Source organism: Capra hircus, chromosome 12 (genome assembly GCF_001704415.2).
Source record: "Capra hircus breed San Clemente chromosome 12, ASM170441v1, whole genome shotgun sequence".
Lineage (NCBI taxonomy): Eukaryota > Metazoa > Chordata > Mammalia > Artiodactyla > Bovidae > Capra > Capra hircus.
Genome location: NC_030819.1, coordinates 48,620,186 through 48,641,592, shown reverse-complemented (window position 1 = coordinate 48,641,592; position 21,407 = coordinate 48,620,186). Strand labels below are relative to the sequence as shown.

General features: G+C 36.8%; 1 non-coding gene across 1 annotated transcript; it reads left to right on the top strand.

Moving 5' to 3' along the window:
• Positions 977-1,048, top strand: TRNAS-GGA. Its single transcript has one exon. It is a non-coding gene; the product is annotated as a tRNA-Ser (tRNA).

Here is a 21,407-nt window from a genome sequence, read left to right as displayed (position 1 = left end):
GCATATTCGAAAGCAGAGACTTTACTTTGGCAACAAAGGTCTGTCTAGTCAAGGCTATGGTTTTTCCTGTGGTCATGTATGGATGTGAGAGTAGGACTGTGAGGAAAGCTGAGCCCCAAAGAATTGATGCTTTGAACTGTGGTGTTGGAGAAGACTCTTGAGAGTTCCTTGGACAGGAAGGAGATCCAACCAGTCCATCCTAAAGGAGATCAGTCCTGGGTGTTCATTGGAAGGACTGATGTTGAAGCTCAAACTCCAATACTTTGGCTACCTGATTTGAAGAGCTGACTCACTTGAAAAGACCCTGATGCTGGGAAAGATTGAGGGTAGGCAGAAAAGGGGATGACAGAGGATACGATGATTGGATGGCATCACTGACTCAACGGACCTGAATTCGGGTAAACTCCGGGAGTTGTTGATGGAGAGAGAGGCCTGGCGTGCTCCGACTCATGGGGTCGCAAAGAGTCGGACACGACTGAGTGACTGAACTGAACTGAAAGGGGGCAGGGATAAATTGGAAGATTATAACTGACATATGAACACTACTCTATATAAAATAGGTAATAAAGTGAAAGTGAAGTCGCTCAATCGTGTCCGACTCTTTGTGACCCCGTGGACTATAGTCTACCAGGCTCCTCAGTCCATGAGATTCTCCAGGCAAGAATATTGGAGTGGGTTGCCATTTCCTTCTGCAGGGGATCTTCCCGATCCAGGGATCGAACCCTGGTCTACTGCATTGCAGGCAGACACTTTAACCTCTCAGCCACCAAGGAAACCCCAAAAAGAACCTGCTATATTGCACAGTGAACTCTCTATACAGTACTCTGTATTGACCCATACGGGATTCGACATAAAATAAGAGTGGATATCTATATTTATATATATATATATATATATATATGATTCTCTTTATGTACTTCAGAAACTAACGCAATATTGCAAATTAATTGTACTCCAATAAACATTTTAGAGGGCTTCCCTGGTGGCTCAGAGGTTAAAGCATCTGCCTGGAATGCGGGAGACCCAGGTTCGATTCCTGGGTCGGGAAGATCCCCTGGGGTGGAATTCCATAATTTAAGAGATAGGAGACAAATGAGATTAACCAAATTTTAACACATTTATACTGACATTTTGCAGACATAATTTTGTGATTAACATTGAGTATTGCTGGAATAAGTACAGACCTTTAAAAATGCTTAAGAATAACAATGCAACCATATGTTATTTTACAGTAAACAATTTGTGGGCAATTCTGAGGATGAGGGTCATTGTGTTGCCTCACTGATGGAGAAATTGAGGTTGGAAGATTTCATTGCTTGAACATAAGGGTGTAACAGAGACAGGATCTAATACCAAGTCCTGTAACTTGACAAACACAATTTATAATTATTATGGAACTCATTTAAGAAATAGCAACTATATATTTTGATTTTTTTTAAGAAATACACTGTAAAGAGGAAATTATAATCACAGTGCAACAGTAAAAAAAAGTCCAACAGAAAAAAAGAGCAATTGCAGTTCTTGCTATAAATTCATTTCTTCATATCGTTGTCATTTGTGAATGGATTTACTAACATATAAATGCTAATATAATTTTTAAATTTAATATGTGTATTGAATTTTAATATATGCATTGAATTTAATATGTGTATTGAATTTCAATATATGTATTGAAACAGTAGTGACAATTATGATGATGATGATAGAGGGTAATGACAATTTCTTCTTTAGTTGTGTAAAATATTCATGCTAAACTGCAAACAAATAATAAAGATAAAGTGTAAATTCATTGTTGACATTTGTGACCATAACATTTTATTTAAAATTGAAAATTTATGCCATTCTAATTCAAACTTTTAACATTTTGAGGAAATAAAAATGCAGCATAGAGTGATTAAGTGATTTACCTATGTTCTTACAGGTATTTATTATTATTTACATATCTATCAGAGTTGCTCAATGTAGATGCCAATTAAAAAGGTTTATAAGCATAAGACAGAGAAGGCAATGGGACCCCACTCCAGTACTCTTGCCTGGAAAATCCCATGGATGAGGAGCTTGGTGGACTGCAGTCCATGGGGTCACGGAGAGTCGGACACAACTGAGCGACTTAATTTTCACTTTACACTTTCATTCATTGAAGAAGGAAATGGCAACCTACTCCAGTGTTCTTGCCTGGAGAATCCCAGGGATGGGGGAGCCTGGTGAGCTGCCATCTATGGGGTCTCAGAGAGTCGGACACGACTGAAGTGACTTAGCAGCAGCATAAGCAAAAGTAGTTATTTAAATTCTTGTATCTCAAAGTCATTGCAGACAATACTTTTATACCTTTCTGCTCTTTCTTTCTAGCGCCTGTAGACAACTTAATAGAACTGAAAAAAGAGCATATTCAGCTAGCCAATGAACTCTAATGTATTTCTAAGAGTCTGGAAGTGAATGAAATATATGTTGGTCATTAATAAAGTGGGCTCTGGACTCAGACTGCTTGTCTTCAAATCTCAGCTCTCCTACTTTGTATCATGAGCTAGTATTATACATATGATTAAAGTCTTGGATGCCAGAGCCAGACTGCCTAGATGTAAAAATAAGCTTCACAATTTATTGGCTATGCAGCCTAGAGCAAGTTACAAAATCCTCTGCACTTTATTTTTTCTCCTTTGACAAAATAGAAAATGTAGTAATACTCACTTCATACAATTTTATGTTCACTTAAAATGAGTTAATCTGTATAGATCCCTTAGAACAGTATCTGACTCCACCCTTCCACCTCAATCAGTTCAGTCATGTCTGACTCTTTGTGACTCCCCATAGACTGCAGCAGGCCAGGCTTGCCTGTCTGTCACCAGCACCCAGAGCTTGCTCAAACTCACGTCCATTGAGTTGGTGAGGACATCGAACCACCTCATCCTCTGTCGTCCCCTTCTTCTCCTGCCTTCAGTCTTTCCCAGCATCAAGGTCTTTTCTAATGTGTGCATTCTTTGCATCAGGTGGCCAAAGTATTGGAGTTCCACGTTCAACATCAGTCCTTCCAATGAATATTCAGGGTTGATTTCTTATAGGATTGGCTAGTTTGATCTCTCTGCTCTCCAAGGGACTTTCAAGAGTTTTCTATAACACCACAGTTCAAAGATATCAATTCTTCAGGGTTCAGTCTTCTTTATGGTCCAACTCTCACATCTAAATATGACTACTAGAAAAACCATAACTTTAACTATACAGACCTTTGTCAGTAAAGTAATGTTTTGGCTTTTTAACACACTGTCTTCGTTTGTCATAGATTTTCTTCCAAGGAGCAAGCATATTTTAATTTCATGGCTGCAGACAGACCATCTCAGTGATGTTGGAGCCCAAGAAAAGAAAGTCTGTCACTGTTTCCACTGCTTCCTCATCTATTTACCAGTAAGTGATGGGGCCAAATGACATAATCTTCATTTTTTGAATGTTGAGATTTAAGCCAGCTTTTTCATTCTCTTCTTTCACTTTCATCAAGAGGCTCTTTAGTTCTACCACAATAGCTATATGTTAGTTTCAATAATAGCTATTAGACGTATAATACACTTAGTACAGAGTCTGGAAAACATTTCAGTTCAGTTCAGTCACTCAGTCATGTCCGACTCTTTGAGAACCCATGAACTGCAGCACACCAGGCCTCCCTGTCCATCACCAACTCCCGGAGTCCACCCAAACCCATGTCCATTGAGTCAGTGATCCCATCGAACCATCTCATCCTCCATTGTCCCCTTCTCCTCCTGTCCTCAATCTTTCAAAAGCAACAGGGTCTTTTCAAATGAGTCAGCTCTTTGCATCAGGTGGCCAAAGTATCGGAGTTTCAGCGTCAACATCAGTCCTTCCAATGAACACCCAGGATTGATCTCCTTTGGATGGACTGGTTGGATCTCCCTGTAGTCCAAGTGACTCTCAAGAGTCTTCTCCAACACCACAGTTCAAAAACATCAATTCTTCAGTGCTCAGGTTTCTTTATGGTCCAACTCTCACATCCATACATGACCACTGGAAAAATCATAGCCTTGACTAGACAGATCTTTGTTGAGAAAATAATGTCTCTGCTTTTTGACATGTTATCTAGGTTGGTCATAACTTTCCTTCTAAGGAGTAAGGTTCTTTTAGTTTCATGGCTGCAATCACCATCTGCAGTGATTTTTGGAGCCCCCCAAAATAAAGTCAGCCACTGTTTCCCCATCTATTTGCCATGAAGTGATGGGGCTGGATGCCATGATCTTAGTTTTCTGAATGCTAAGCTTTAAGCCAACTTTTTCACTCTCCTTTTTCACTCTCCTTTTTCACTTTCATCAAGAGGCTTTTTAGTTCTTTTTCACTTTCTACCATTAGGTTTGTGTCATCTGCATATCAGAGGTTGTTAATATTTCTCCCAGCAATCTTGATCCCAGCTTGGGAATCAAGGAAATACTTCCTGCAGCCCAGTGTTTCTCATGATGTACTCTGCATATAAGTTGAATAAGCAGGATGAAAATATACAGCCTTGACGTACTTCTTTTCCTATTGGAACCAGTCTGTTTTTCCATGTCCAGTTCTAACTGTTGCTTCCTGACCTGCATACAGATTTCTCAAGAGGCAGGTCAGGTGATCTGGTATTCCAATCTGTTTCAGAATTTTCAACAGTTTATTGTGATCCACATAGTCAAAGGCTTTGACATAGTCAATAAAGCAGAAATAGATGTTTTCCTGGAACTTAGATTTTTTTTTATTTCATTTAGTTGAAATAAGTGTTTCTCATGATTCAAGAAACTTGTGTCCTTGGGATACATTAATAAATAAATTATTGGTGTTTTCCTGCTAACAGTAGTGAAAATAGAAATTACACAAAAGGCATAATTTAAAGGCAAATAATAAGTTAGAATGTGATAAAGGATACAGGGGCAAACATGTAGAGAAGGGCAAGGGGATTGAGAGGAACAGAGTTTATACATATTGGGATTTTAAATACATAGGTTAGAGGAGTACTAGTGACATGATAACATTTGTGTAAACACAAATGTGAACCATGCAGATATTTTCAGGAAAAACATTTGGGACAGAGGGTTTGTGATGTATATTGCCTAGAACAAAGTTCCTGGTCACTCTACTTCAACCACATAGAAAGAAGCCTAATTAATGTGTTGTAGTAGAGTGAGCCAAATAGAAACCATCAGGACTGTATTAAGAGATGTAATGGGGGGAACTCAAGTAGCACATTGTAGGGTCTTGCAGGTTTTGGTTTTGTGAAGTGAGAATCATGGGGCAGTTTTGGATAGAGCAGTAATGTGATTGGAATTTTTTAAATGGATTAAGGAGAGATTATATAAAGGGGCGAATTCTCATGTGTCAAGGTTAGAAGTTGGGAAATCCATTAGGAGGCTATTGCAGACATCCAGGCTAGAAATGTTGGTTGCACCAAACACAGAGATACTGAAATGGGTGATTTGGAAAGAATTAGTCAGATTCTGAATATACTTTGAAAGTATAGACCATAGGATTCTCTGATATAGGGGAATAAGTGATATGAGGTATGATTCTGTGATTTTCTTTCTTTCTTTTTCTTTTTTTTTTGGTCTAACAACTCTATAGGTGCAATTGTCATTGATTGAGAAGGGAAGACTCTGTATTGATTGAGAAGCGAAGAAGCAGTATGTTTGCGTGGAGTGGGGGAGACCAGATATTTGATTTTAGACTTGTAAAGATTGAAATTTCTATTAGTCATCCAGGAGGAGATGCGAAACAGGCAATGTAATGTACCTATGAGTCTGGAGTTCATGAAAAGGTTCTGAGCTAGAAATTTAGCATATTTTAAAAATCAGAAGAGTGCATAAGATTGGGAAATGTTATAGCTATTGGATAAAAAGAGAGTCAAAATCTGATTCCTGAGACATTTTAAATTTAAGACATTTGAGAGGAAAATAAGAACTATCAGGAAAGATTGAGAAAGAGTGGCCAGTGAAGTAGGAGAGAAAATAAGGTTCTGGTGTCATGAAAGTCAAGAAAAGAAAATGCATAATGGCGATGAGAAATTAATTGTGTTATGTTAAAACTAAGTGATCAAAGCTAAGCACTGATAATTGAAGGTATGATCAGTAACATGATAGACATAAGTGTCTTTAGCAAAAGGATTCAATGTTGTGATTTTTAACAAGAATCTGTTCAGTTCAGTCACTCAGTCCTGTCTGACTCTTTGCAACCCCATGAATCGCAGCACGCCAGGCCTCCCTGTCCATCACCAACTCCCGGAGTTCACTCAGACTCACGTCCATCAAGTCCGTGATACCATCCAGCCAACTCATCCTCTGCCATCCCCTTCTCCTCCTGCCCCCAATCCCTCCCAGTATCAAAGTCTTTTTCGATGAGTCAACTCTTCGCATGAGGTGGCCAAAGTACTGGAGTTTCAGCTTTAGCATCATTCCTTCCAAAGAAATCCCAGGGCTGATTTCCTTCAGAATGGACTGGTTGGATCTCCTTGCAGTCCAAGGAACTCTCAAGAGTCTTCTCCAACACCACAGTTTAAAAGCATCAAATCTTCAGTGCTCAGCCTTCTTCACAGTCCAAATCTCACATCCATACATGACCACAGGAAAAACCATAGCCTTGATTAGACGGACCTTAGTCAACAAAGTAATGTCTCTGCTTTTGAATATGCGATCTAGGTTGGTCATAACTTTTCTTCGAAGGAGTAAGCGTCTTTTAATTTCACAGCTGTAGTCACCATCTGCAGTGATTTTGGAGCCCCCCAAAATAAAGTCTGACACAGTTTCCACTGTTTCCCCATCTATTTCCCATGAAGTGATGGGACCAGATGTCATGATCTTCGTTTTCTGAATGATGAACTTTAAGCCAACTATTTCACTCTCCACTTTCACTTTCATTAAGAGACTTTTTAGTTCCTCTTCACTTTCTGCCATAAGGGTGGTGTCATCTGCATATCTGAAGTTATTGATATTTCTCCCAGTAATCTTGATTCCAGCTTGTGTTTCTTCCAGTCTAGGGTTTCTCATGATGTACTCTGCATATAAGTTAAATAAGCAGGGTGACAATATACAGCCTTGACGTACTACTTTTCCTACTTGGAACCAGTCTGTTTTTCCATGTCCAGTTCTAACTGTTGCTTCCTGACCTGGATACAGATTTCTCAAGAGGAGGTCAGGTGGTCTGGTATTCCTATCTCTTACAGAATTTTCTACCATTTATTGTGATCCACACAGTCAAAGGTTTTGACATAGTCAATAAAGCAGAAATAGATGTTTTTCTGGAACTCTCTTGCTCTTTCCATGATCCAGTGGATGTTGGCAATTTGATCTCTGGTTCCTCTACCTTTTCTAATACCAGCTTGAACATCAGGAAGTTCACGGTTCACATATTGCTGGACAGTGAACAAAGGCAACTCTTTTGAAATGTTTTACCAAAAGGGAAATAAAGGAATGGTGTAGTAATTGATGGAGAAAGAAGCAAAAAAAAAAAAAAAGAAGAAGAAGAAAGAAAGAAAGAAAGAAAAAAAAAGGACTGCAAAATGGGAGAAATGAAGAGTTATTTCTATGCTGATGCGAAAGTTAGTGTATTTATAGAAATTTTAAATGGCATGATGTAGGAAAGAGGGAAGGATTACAGATAGATATCATCAAGTAGGTGGCAAGGGACAGGATTCTATTTATAAATAGAAAACTGTCTTTATATAGGATAAAGTAGGACGATAAAACTTCTGAGTGAATATGTGAGGTGGGTGAATGAAATTTGGTGATTTCTAGAGGATTTCTTCAAATTAATTTTCTTCAGTTTTGTAGATAGTAATGCCATCACTTGAGGCAAATTAGTTGAGACACATTGGATATTTCAGGAAAAAATAAAACCATGTAAAATAGTCATCTGGAGGAGTGAACAAATGAGTAAGGAGCTTAAAACATAACTGCCTACCAGCAGCGAAGTCCTGTTGTTGCTCACTCAGCTAAATGAGGGTAGTGCAAAAATGGTGAGTTACATCTAACCTCACCATGGTTCTACAACAGACCAGGAGATGGACAAGTGATGTCAAGGTTTTTAGGAACGAAGGATTATAGTGTTTGAAAATGAAATATAAAGTAAGAGTGGAATCCATATTTAAGGAAGTTTAGAAGATAAAAACATGGTCATATCAAGGGTCCAGGTGACATGGAAGGATTGATGGATTCAGGGCACCTGAAAGTTAAAATCAAAGAGATTTAAAAAAAAAAGTTGGTCAGAGAATGGAACACATAATATTGACATTATGGAGTATGTGTTGAATTATTGGAAATCAATGTCTCAGTAATGACTGTGGAAGTGAGAGGCTGAAATATGGTGGAAAAAAGATCATAAAAGAAAAGAATTTCTAGAACTGAAATAACAGGAAATTGGAAGAATAACTTATATTTACTTGGAAAACACCATGATTTCAAAGACAAGTAGTATTGAAGAGAATCAGGAAATCTTTTTAGCAGTATTATCCTTTATTGCTTCAAACTTCTATGAAATTTGAATCTAGAAGAAATGATGATAAATAATTCATGTTTATATCCTCAAATAATAATAGTCAAATTTGAATAAAACTATTAAGACTAGGTATACTGAATACATAATATTTTTATTTTGTTGATTACTGGAAATACTGGGGGAATTCTGACCAGAGTGGAAAATCTACTAATGTAGATTCAACACACTTACTGAAAAACAAATCTAACTCATATGTTTTCATTTAAATTTGAATTTATGATTATTAATAAAATCCTTTCCTTTGATGTAATAAAATTTCCTAAAAGCAGCATTATTTCATTCTATTTAAATGTATAATTAATGAATAAAAGTAACTCAAGAAGGATTGATAATGTAGTTAAAATTCAATGCAAGCTACAGTAAAGAATTACATCAAAGAATAAATCTACATATGAACTATATAGCATAAATGGCTTCATTTTGTATAAAACTTATAAGAGATTTATAATAATTTGAATACAGAACTAACCAAAATCTCCTAGGTTGCGTCAGCATTAGATAATGGGGAAATTTATGCTCTGAAGCATAAAATTAAAAACCAAGTTCACTTAGCATCTGTGGACTGCATTTTAGACAGAAAAAATATTTATGAAGTGAAAAACTTGACAATAATGCTTGAAATATATATTTTTATTTTGATGAATCTTTTGAACACTATAGTGCTGTTGCATAGTATCTTTTGACCAAAATCAGCTTAAATGCCACTGTCCTTGAATGTTTATAAAATGTCATATATACATTTCATTTTATTGTTTTACTAACATTATTAACAATAGAAATTTCAGTAATTCACTCGTTCCAGATGCATGGGATTTAATGAAATATCATACTTTACAGCCCAAATCATACCTCCATTCCTGAAACTTAACAGGACTGATCCTGCACTTACTGAGCAATGAGAGAAGAGGAGATATTGTTAGTAGTTATGTCTGATAGGCTTTCTCCAAGATCCAGATTTACCATGAGTCTTACAGTGGCCTACAAGTCTATTCAAAGACTTAACTCCTATTACATCTGATATCACCACTTACATCTCTTATTCTTCTGTCCTGGGCACACTCTCAGTTCAGTTCAGTTTAGTTGTTCAGTCATGCCCAACTCTTTGTGACCCCATAGACTACAACACCCCAGGACTACCTGTCAATCATCAACTCCAGGAGTCTACACAAACTCATGCCCATTGAGTCGGTGATGCCATCCAAACATCTCATCCTCTGTTGTCCCCCTTTCCTCCTGCCTTCAATCTTTCCCAGTAACAGGGTCTTCTCAGATGAGTCAGTTCTTTGCATTGGGTGGCCAAAATATTGGAATTTCAGCTTCAAAATCAGTCCTTCCAACGAACACCCAGGACTGATCTCCTTTAAGATGGGCTGGTTGGATTTTCTTGCAGTCCAAGGCACTCTCAAGAGTCTTCCCCAACACCACGGTTCAAAAGCATCAATTCTTTGGTGCTCAGCTTTCTTCACGTTCCAACTCTCACATCCATACATGACCACTGGAAAAACCATAGCCTTGACTAGACAGAATTTTATTGGCGAAGAAATGTCTCTGCTTTTTAAAATTCTGCCGACGTTTATCATAACTTTCCTTCAAAAGAGTAAGCGTCTTTTAATTTCATGGCTACAATCACCATCTGCAGTGATTTTGGAGCCTCAAAAAATAAAAAGTAAAGTCACTGTTTCCCCATATATTTGTCATGAAGTGATGGGACCGGATGCCATGATCTTCGTTTACTGAATGTTGAGCTTTAAGCCAACTTTTTCACTCTCCTCTTTCACTTTCATCAAGAGGCTTTTTAGTTCCTCTTCACTTTCTGCCATAAGGGTGGTGTCATCTGCATATCTGAGGTGATTGATATTTCTCCTGGTAATCTTGATTCCAGCTTGTGTTTCTTCCAGTCCAGCATTTCTCTTGATGTACTCTGCATACAAGTTAAATAAGCAGGGTGACAATATACAGCCTTGACGTACTCCTTTTCCTATTTGGAACCAGTCTGTTATTCCACGTCCAGTTCTAACTGTTGCTTCCTGACCTGCATACAGATTTCTCAGAAGGCAGGTCACGTGGTCTGGTATTCCCATCTCTTTCAGAATTTTCCACACTTTATTGTGATTCATACAAGCAAAGGTTTTGACATAGTCAATAAAGCAGAAACAGATATTTTTCTGGAACTCTCTTGCTTTTTTGATGATCCAATGGATGTTGACAATTCAATTTTTCATCCCTCTGCCTTTTCTAAAACCAGCTTGAACATCTGGAAGTTCACAGTTCATGTATTGCTGAAGCCTGACTTGGAAAATTTTGAGCATTACTTTGCTAGCGTGTGAAATGAGTGCACTTGTGCAGCATTCTGAGCATTCTTTGGCATTGCCTTTCTTTGGGATTGGAATTAAAACTGAACTTTTCCAGTGCCATGACCACTACTGAGTTTTCAAAATTTGCTGGCATATTGAGTGCAACACTTTCACAACATCATCTTTTAAGATTTGAAATAGCTCACCTGGAATTCCATCACCTCCACTTGCTTTGGTCGTAGTGATGCTTCCTAAGGCCCACTTGACTTCACATTCCAGGATGTCTGGGTCTAAGTGAGTGATCACACAGTTAGGATTATCTGGGTCTTGAAGATCTTTTTTTGTACAGTTCTTCTGTGTATTCTTGCAAACTCTTCTTAATATCTTCTGCTTCTGTTAGGTCCATAAAGTTTCTGTCCTTGATTGAACCCATCTTTGTATGAAATATTCCCTTGGTGTCTCTGTTTCTTGAAGAGATCTCTAGTCTTTCCCATTCTACTATTTTCCTCTATTTCTTTGCACTGATCTCCGAGAAAGGCTTTCTTATGTCTACTTGCTATTCTTTGGAACTTTGCATTCAAATGGATATATCTTTCCTTTCCTCCTTTGCTTTTTGCTTCTCTTCTTTTCACAGCTATTTGTAAGGCCTCCTCAGATAGCCATTTTACTTTTTTTTGTTTCTTTTTCTTGGGGATGGTCTTGATCTTGTCTCCTGTACAATGTATGAATCTCCATCCGTAGTTGATCAGACACTCTATCAGACCTACTCCTTTAAATCTATTATTCCCTACCAGTATATAATCATATGGAATTTTATTTAGGTCATACCTGAATGGTCTATTGGTTTTCCCCACTTTCTTCAATTTAATTTTGAATTTGGCAAAAAGCAGTTCATGATCTGAGCCACAGTCAGCTCCCAGCCTTGTTTTTGATGACTGTATAGAGCTTCTCCATCTTTGGCTGCAAAGAATATAATTAGTCTGATTTTGGTGTTGTCCATCTGGTTATGTCCATGTGTAGAGCCTTCTCCTGTGTTGTTTGAAGAGGGTGTTTGCTATGACCAATGCATTCTCTTGGCAAAACTCTATTAGCCTTTGCCCTGCTTCATTCTGTACTCCAAGGCCAAATTTGCCTGTTACTTCAGGTGTTTCTTGATTTCCTACTTTTGCATCCCAGTACTCTATAATGAAAAGGACATCTTTTTTTGGTGTTAGTTCTAAAAGATCTCACACTCTCATGACCTTCCAAATATTCATTCATATGTGACTTGTTAAATGGTATAATTGAGCACTGTAATCTGACACTGTAAAAGCTATCTCTAATATTTCCTAATCTCTCCCCATGTTTTGCTTTTCTTAGTGCCTCTCACAGGCAACCTACTAAACTTAATTTCTCCAATTTTCATTTCTTTCTACTAGAATATAGATTACTTGAGATATAAAGTGCTCGTTAGACATGAACATCAATTATCCATAATTTAGAACAGAGTCTACCATGTAATACCCATCTTGGATCAGAGCCTTGTTGTGGAGAATAGGCTTGTGGAACTCAATGAAGTTATGAGTCATGCCAGGCAGGGCCATCCAAGATGAATGATTCAAAGTGAAGATTTCTGATGAAATGTGGTCCACTGAAAGAGGGAATGGCAAATCACTCCTGTATTCTTGCCCAGAGAACCCCAAGAACAGTAAGAAAATGTAAAAATACATGACACTGGAAAACGAGACTTCCAGGTTGGAAGGTGTCCAATATGCTACTGGGGAAGAACAGAGGGAAATTACTAAGAGCTCCAAAAAGAATGAAGCTGCTGGGCCGAAGCAGAAATGAAGATTGCTGTGGATCTGTCTGATGGTGAAAATAAAGTTCAAAGCTATAAAGAACAAAATTGCATAAGAGCTTGGAATGTTAGGTCCATGATTCAAGGTAAATTGGATGTGGATAAGCAGGAGATGGTAAAAGTGAATATCAACATTTTAGGAATTAAAGAACTAAAATGGACAAGAATGAGCAAATTTAACTCAGATGACCCTTATACCTACTACTGTGGGCAAGAATCCCTTGGCAGATATGGGTTAGACTGCATAGTCAAGAAAAAAGTCGGAAATGCAGTACTTGGGTGCAATCTCAAAGGCAACAGAATAATCTCAATTTGTTTCCAAGGCAAACTATTCAATGTAACAGTTGTCCAAGTCTATGTCCCAACCAAAAATGTCTGAGAAGCTAAAGTTGACAGTTCTATGAAGACCTACATGACCTTCTAGAACTAACACACACACACACACACACACACACACACACAGTGTTCTTTTCATCATTGGGAATTGAAATGCAAAAGTAGAAAGTCAAGAAATATCTGATTTAACCAGCAAGTTTGTCCTTAGAGTACAAAATGAAGCAGAGTGGAGGATATCAGAGTTTTCTCAAGAGACCACACTCTTCATAACAAACACCTTCTTCCAACAACAGAAGAGATGATGCTATACATAGACATCACCAAATGGTCAATACTAAATCAGACTGATTATATTCTTTGAAGCTGAAGACGGAGCAGCTTTATTCAGTTAGCAAAAACAAGACCTGGAGCTAGCTGTAAATCATATCATGAGCTCCTTATTGCAAAATTCAAGTTTAAATTGAAGAAAATAGGGAAAACAGATAGGCCATTCATTATGTTAACAGTGGAGTGTACAAATAGATTCAAAGGATGAGATCTGGTAGACAGAGCACCTGAAGAACTATGGATGGAAGTTAATAACATTGTACAGGAGGTGGTGACCAAAACCATTCCAAAGAAAAATAATGTAAAAAGGCAAAGCAGTTGCCTGAGGAAGCTTTACAAATAGCGAAGAAAAAGAAGAATTGAAAGACAATAGAGAAAGAGAAAGATATATCTTTTTGAATGAAGAGTTCCAGAGAACTTCAAGGAGAGATAAGAAGCCCTTCTTAAATGGAAAATGCAAAGAAATAGAGGAAAACAATTGAATAAGAAAGACTGAAGATTTCTTCAAGAAAATTGGAGATATCAAGGCAACATTTTATGCAAGGATTAACAGGATAAAGGACAGAAACAGTAAGAACCTAACAAAAGCAGAAGAGATTAAGAAGAGATGACAAGAATACACAAAATGACTATACAGAAAAATCTTAACAGCCTGACTAATCATAATGGTGTGGCCACTCATCTAGAGCCAGATATCTTGCAGTGTGAAGTTAAGTGGAACTTAGTAAACATTACTGTGAACAAAGTTAATAGAGGTGATGGAATGCCACCTGAGCTACTTAAAATCATAAAAGATGATAGTGTTAAAGTATTGCACTGAATATGCCAGCAAATTTGGAAAACTCAGCAGTGGCCATAGGACTGGAAAAGATCAGTTTTCATTCCAATCCCAAAGAAAGGCAATGTCAGAGAATGTTCAAACTACTATGCAGTTGTACTCATCTTCCATCCTAGCAAAGTAATGCTCAGAATTCTCCAATCTAGGCTTCAACAGTATGTGAACCAAAAAATTCTAGATGTTCAAGGTGTGTTTAGAGAAGGCAGAATTGCCTACATCCATCAGATCATAGAAAAAGCCAGGGAATTCCAAAAAAATCTGCTCCTGCTTCATTGATTACACTATAGCCTTTGGCTGTGTAGCTCACAAAAACTGTGGAAAATTCTTAAAGAGATGGGAAAACCAGACAATCTTACCTGTCTCTTGAGAAACCTGTATGTGGGTCAAGAATCAACAGCTAGAACTGGACATGAAACAACTGATTGGTTCAAAATTGGTAGAGGATAATGACACAGCTATAGATTGTCACCCTGATTATTTAACTTATATGTGCATCATGTGAAATGCCAGGCTGGATAAATCACAAACTGGAATCAAGGTTGAAATAATGATATCAAAAGCCTCACATATGTAAAAAATATCACTCCAGTGGCAGAAAGTGAAGAGGAACTAAAGAGTCTCTTGATGAGTGTGAAAGAATAGAATGAAAAAAATGGCTTAAAATCTGACATAAAAAAAATCTAAGATCACACCATTCATTCCCTTCATTTCATGGCAAACAGAAGGGAAGAAAATGGAAACAGTGACAGATTTTATCTTCTTCCTTTCCAGAGTCATTATGTATGATGACTGCAGCCATGAAATTAAAAGACAATTTCCCCTCCAAAGGAAAACTATGAGAAACCTAGGCAGCATATTAAAAAGCAGAGAGTTGATTATGCCAACAAAAGTGCATACAGTGAAAGCTATGGTTTTCCCAGTAGTCATGCACAGATGTGAGAAGTGAAGTGAAGTCGCTAAGTCGTGTCTGACTCTTTGCGACCCCGTGGACTGTAGCCCTCTAGGCCCCTCCATCCATGGGATTCTCCAGGCAAGAATATTGGAGTGGGTTGCCATTTCCTTCTCCAGGGGATCTTCCCGACCCAGGGATTGAACTCAGGTCTCCTGCCTTGCAGGCAGACGCTTTAACCTCTGAGCCACCAGGGAAGCCCCACAGATGTGAGAATAGGACCGTAAAGAAGGCTGAGCCCTGAAGAATTGATGGTTTCAAATTGTGATACTGGAGAAGACTCTGTACAGTCCCTTGGGACTGCAAAAAATTAAACCAGCCAGCTCTATAGGAAATCAACCCTGAATATTCATTGGGAAAATTGCTGCTGAAGCTGAAGCTCTAATACTTTGGCCACCTGATGTGAAGCGCTGACTTATTGAAAAAGACCTTGGTGCTGGGAAAGATTGAAAGCAAAAGGAGAAGGAGTAGGAAAGGATGACATGATTACATACCATCGTTAGGTCAATGGACATGAATTTGAGCAAATTCCAGGAGATAGTGATGTATAAGAGAGACTGGTGTGCTGCAGTCTATGTGGCCGCAAAGAGTCGGACCTGACTCATTGACTAAACAAGAACAAAAATCATGTAATTGTCATTAATAAATATGAATTATTGAATACTAATATTCCATAATCATTTTGAAGCTGAGTTTACAGAATTATATTCTTCAGAAGATCTTAGAAGCTATTTTCTCCTATATTTTTGAAGTCTTAATTTTTTTCTTTTTTATTAGTACTTCTAAATTATTTTTTAATGTATGAAAGCATGATGACACATTTACAGGAGACTTGGGAAATACAAATAACAAATTTATGCATAGGTCCACTTTATATTACAATTTTTTAAGTAAATGAATAAAGACTATTAGCTTGAGTTTTACCATGGAATTTTAAAATTAATAGAATGAAAAGACAGAATATTAGCACGATATAATAGTAGATCTGAAAAGCACTATGAACCAATTCAATATAATTAAGCTGTATACAATTTTCACACAACAGCAGGATACAATTTATATTTAACTTTCCATAGACTGGGGCGACACCAGGAGACACTAGAATATATACAGGGACATAAAACAAAGTGCAAATTTTTCATGGTCTAAAGATATTGATATTATGCAGATTCTGTTCCCTTTTAACTGTGGAATTATGTTAGAAATAAGTATCAAGCAATATTTGAAAATAATTCACGTATTTGCAGGGGCTTCCCAAGTGGTGTTAACGGTAAAGATCCCGCCTGCCAATCCAGGCAATGTTCAAGAAACAGGTTTGATTCCTAGGTCAGGAAAAGCCCCTGGGAAGAGGGCATGACAACCCATTCCATCATTCTTGCCTGGAAAATCCCATGGACAGAGGAGCCCGATGGGCTCCAACAATGATTGCACATAATCAGACATTACTGAAGCAACTTAGTATGTGTGCACACACATTTTCAAAAGCAATATGATGTTTACCAAGAAAGAACTTTTACTTACCCTTTGGAAACTTTAATAATGTTAAAAGACTGAAAAAATACAGAGGATGATTGCAGAGAAGAATTCATTTAAATGAGAAATTAATATCAAATATATTTTTAAAAGCCAGCACTCTCATATCATTTTGTTTGTTTCCCAATTTCTCTCTTTTGTTGTTTCTCAAACTTTGATCAGGTATAGTAGAAAAAAAAATTGTGTATGTATGCATGTATGAAGGAAAAGGGATGACAGAGGATGAAATGGTTGGATGGCAGCATCAGTTCAATAGACATGAATTTGAGCAAACTCCAGAAACAGTGAAGGACGGAGAAGCCTGGTATGCTGTAGTCCATGGAGTCTCAAAGAGTCAGACTTGACCGAGCAACTGAACAACAACAGGAAAGGAAAGAAGCTAAATTACTGCCATTCTTAATTCCTGATTGCTAGTGGCTCACCTACACTAGACAAGATAGGAAAGAGGAGTGACTACCAGTTCAGTGTGTGTGTGTGTTGTGATTTATTTCATTGGTCTAGACATATTAATTATTAATGTGAAGTTCCTTACATTACCTGAGTAAGAGAACTTACCAAAATCTCTCTAGATTAAAAAATAATAATAATTAATTTAACTGAAGGCTAATTACTTTACTAACCACTTTGTAGTGGTTTTTGCCACACATTGACATGAATCATGGCACTTTCCTGATGGCTCAGTAGGTAAAGAATCTGCCTGTAATGCAGGAGACACAGGAGACCTGGGTTCAGTCCCTGGGTCAGGAAGATCTCCTGGAGGTGGAAATGGCAACTCACTCCAGTATGCTTGTCTGAAAAGTGGATAGAGGCAGGTTATTGGTTCACAAAGAGTCAGACACAACTGAGCAACTAAGCATGCACACATAATTAAACAAACAAACAAACTGTGTTTGAGTATGAAACAATATGAATGACATAAACTGGTAAATTCCCTTGACAAGCTAGACAACTCTTAGCTGCTATAAAAGTTTTATGATTTAAAAAATTAACTCAATGGCATATATTTTAATAATTACTTTCCAAAAATTTTGAGCTAAATTAGAAAGCTATTATTAAAGGGACAAAATGAAAAATGCAAAAGGGCTAAGATTCCAGCTTTAAAGTTTCCCCTAAAAGTTATGAAAAGTTTTGAATATTATGCTACATTGAGGTTGATTGAAAGTTAAGAACTACTTCTCATTAAGTTGAATTAGATATAATGGGGAACCACTTACCTTATATTACTTACACTTTTTCCTTTTTTTTTTTTTTTGAGTTCTCACATGTACATAGACATACACTCCTTTTAAAACTTGTAAAAAGAACATTTCAAAAATATAGTAACATATTACTTATATTCACTTTCATTAAATGATGAAATATTTAATCATGTACCCTTTCATAATGTGGGAGAGGGTTATTTCAATGACTAAGTGTAGAATACAAATAACAAGGTAATCTACAAAAATTTTGCATGCAATTCTCCAACTTGTGTATGAAAATAATCATTAGCTGTTAAGACAATGCAATATCACTCTTTAGAAAACACGATTCATATGTATTTATTTTCTAAAATAAAATGTCAATTTTATTTTGTAACTTACATATTTAATATGAAAGTCAGATTTAGAGTTCTGTAATCTTGTTGGAGATCTTACTTTAGATTTCTTTGATAACAATTTTCTTAATGAGCTTCAGGTAAAATTAACTTGCTCAATCTACTTTTCAAATTGAGACAATATTGATCAGATGACATTTTAAACATTACTTCTCTTATGGATAACTTGAAGGTTTAATTTAAATTGTTTGATTGTGATGATATTCATTCTAATATTTCCAAATGGAAGTTATCTCCTACTTATTCACTAACTTTTCTAACTTAGAAGTTATGATTCTACTTATGATGACAAAATTTCCCATTGTGTGCTATCATTGCTGTGACAGCTGAAATAAAAGAAGGAAAAGAAGAAAATAGTGGTGGAGGAAAGGTAAAGGATTGATGTGGAAGAAAGAGAAAAAATGGTTATGTTTTTTAAAAGATGAGGGAATCACAATTTGGCTAGAATATGCATCTCAATTCATAATACAAAAAATTCACATTTTTAATTCTTATTATACTAGTATAGATTTCTAACCACTAAATTTTTATATTAGCTAGGGCAGAAATATATAAAGATAAATGACAGAATCTATAAAGCAAATAATACTATTAGCAATGAAATATTTGTCATCTATATGTTTTTAATTTTAGAAAGAAAATATCTTATTTTTGAGATGTAATTGGAATATAATATTAGTTTTATGTGTATATCATGATTCTATATATGTATATGCTGCAAATGATAACCAAAAATCTAGTTAATAATCATCAACACACAGAGTGACACTTTTTTGTTGTGAAGAGAACTTTTAACAACTACTCTCAACAATTTTCAAATATGCAATACAGTGTGATTAACTGCATTCACCATGCCATACATTATATCCTCGGGACTTATTTATTTTATAGCTGGAAGTTGATACATTTTGACACTTTTGCCCATTTCACTACTCAAATAGAATAAAATGAAATGGGATAGACTACTATTATCATGGCTTATTCATTTTGCTGTAGTAATTGTTGTTGATAAGATATCTGTCCTTAATTTCTGCATCTTCAATTATTTACTATGCTCTAAATTTTAGAGTAAACATCTTTAAATAAAAATAAGCATTCCCTATGAATGACTTATATTATTCCCTTTATAGCTGAGTAATTTTCCATTGTATATATGTGTTGCATCTTTATCCATTCATCTATTGATGGACATTTAGGTTAATTCCATGTCATGGCTAATGTAAATAGTGCTGCAATGAACATTGGTGTACATGTATCTTTTTGAATTATGGTGTTCTATTTTCAGGGCAGGAATAGGAATAGACATACTGATTGCAAAATGGACCTGTGGACATGGGGAGAGGGGTAGTGGGATGAGTTAGGAGATTGGAATTGATGTGTCTGCATTGCCATGTGTAAAACAGGTAGCTAATGGGAACCTGCTCTATATAGCACAGGGAGTTCAAATTGGTGCTCTGTGGTGACCTAGATGGGATGGGGGTGGGGTGAGAGGGAAGTCCAAAAGAAAGGGGATATATGCACACATATAGCTGATCCAGTGTTAGTATAGAAGAAACTAACACAACATAGTAAAACAATTATACCCCAATTAAAAAAAAAATAAACAGTTAATTTATCAGCATGATCAGGGAATATTCACAAATTATATTCATGGACACACTTAATCTATTACTAACTGAATAGTTGCCAAATGCTTCTAAATCATTATAATTTAATATATAACCCCTATTTAAATTTCCTCAGTAGAATATTAACCATAATAGGATCAGTGAAAAGTGAATGCTTACTAATTAACCCAAGACTATTTTAGGTAAGACAAATGAAAATTTGAATGGTTTATTTGAATAATTTATTCAAAATATGACTAAGATATTCTTGAAGCAAGCATATTATTATTCAGACAGTCTTTTTGGAATGTTTTCACATTCATAGTAAAGTTAAAATGAAAAAAAATGCAAAAACAAAACAAAAGTTTAATAGATATAGCTCTCTGATTCTGCACATAGCCAAATTATTCTAGACAGAAACTGACTAAATACTAAGACATATGTATATGTGTGTTTTTCACACATTCTATAGCATATTGCATCATTTTATAGTGATATAAAATTATTATTAGCTAACATGCCTTCAGGTCAGTTAAGTCACTCAGTTGTGTCCAAATCTTTGCGACCCCATGGACTGGACCATGCCAGGCTTCCCTGTCCATCACCAACTCCCAGAGCTTACTCAAACTAATGTCCTTCGAGCTGGTGATGTCATCCAACCATCTGATCCAAGGTCGTCCCCTTCTCCTCCTGCCTTCAATCTTTGCCATCATCAAGGTCTTATCCAATGAGTCAGTTCATCGCAACAGATGGCCAAAGTATTGGAGTTCCAGCTTCATCATCAGTCCTTTCAATGAATATTCAGGACTGATTTCTTCTATGATGGACTAGTTGGATCTCTTTGAAGTCCAAGGGACTCTCAAGAATGTTTTCCAACACCACAGTTCAAAAGCATCAATTCTTTGGCACACAGCTTTTTTTATAGTCCAACTCTTACATCTGTACATGACAACTGGGAAAAACCATAGCTTTGACTAGACAAAACTTTGTTGGCAAAATAATGTCTCTGCTTTTTAATATGCTGTCTACTTGCTGTATACTGTAACCCTGCTTATTTAAGTTATATGCAGAGTACATCATGAGAAACACTGGGCTGGAAGAAGCACAAGCTGAAATCAAGATTGCCGGGAAAAATATCAATAACCTCAGATATGCAGATGACACCACCCATGTGTCAGAAAGTGAAGAGGAACTAAAAAGCCTCTTGATGAAAGTGAAAGAGGAGAGTGAAAAAGTTGGCTTAACTCTCAACATTCAGAAAACTGCTTAAGCTGAAACTCCAATACTTTGGCCACCTCATGCAAAGAACTGACTCATTGGAAAAGATCCTGATGCTGGGAGGGATTGGGGGCAGGAGGAGAAGGGGATGACAGAGGACCCAATGGCTGGATGGCATCACCGACTCAATGTGCATGAGTTTGGGTAAACTCTGGGTGTTGGAGAGAGATAGGGAAGCCTGGCGTGCTGGGATTCATGGGGTCGCAAAGAGTCGGACACGACTGAGCAACTGAACTGAACTGAACTGAACTTGGTCATAGCTTTTCTTCCAAGGAGTAAGCGTCTTTTAATTTCATGGCT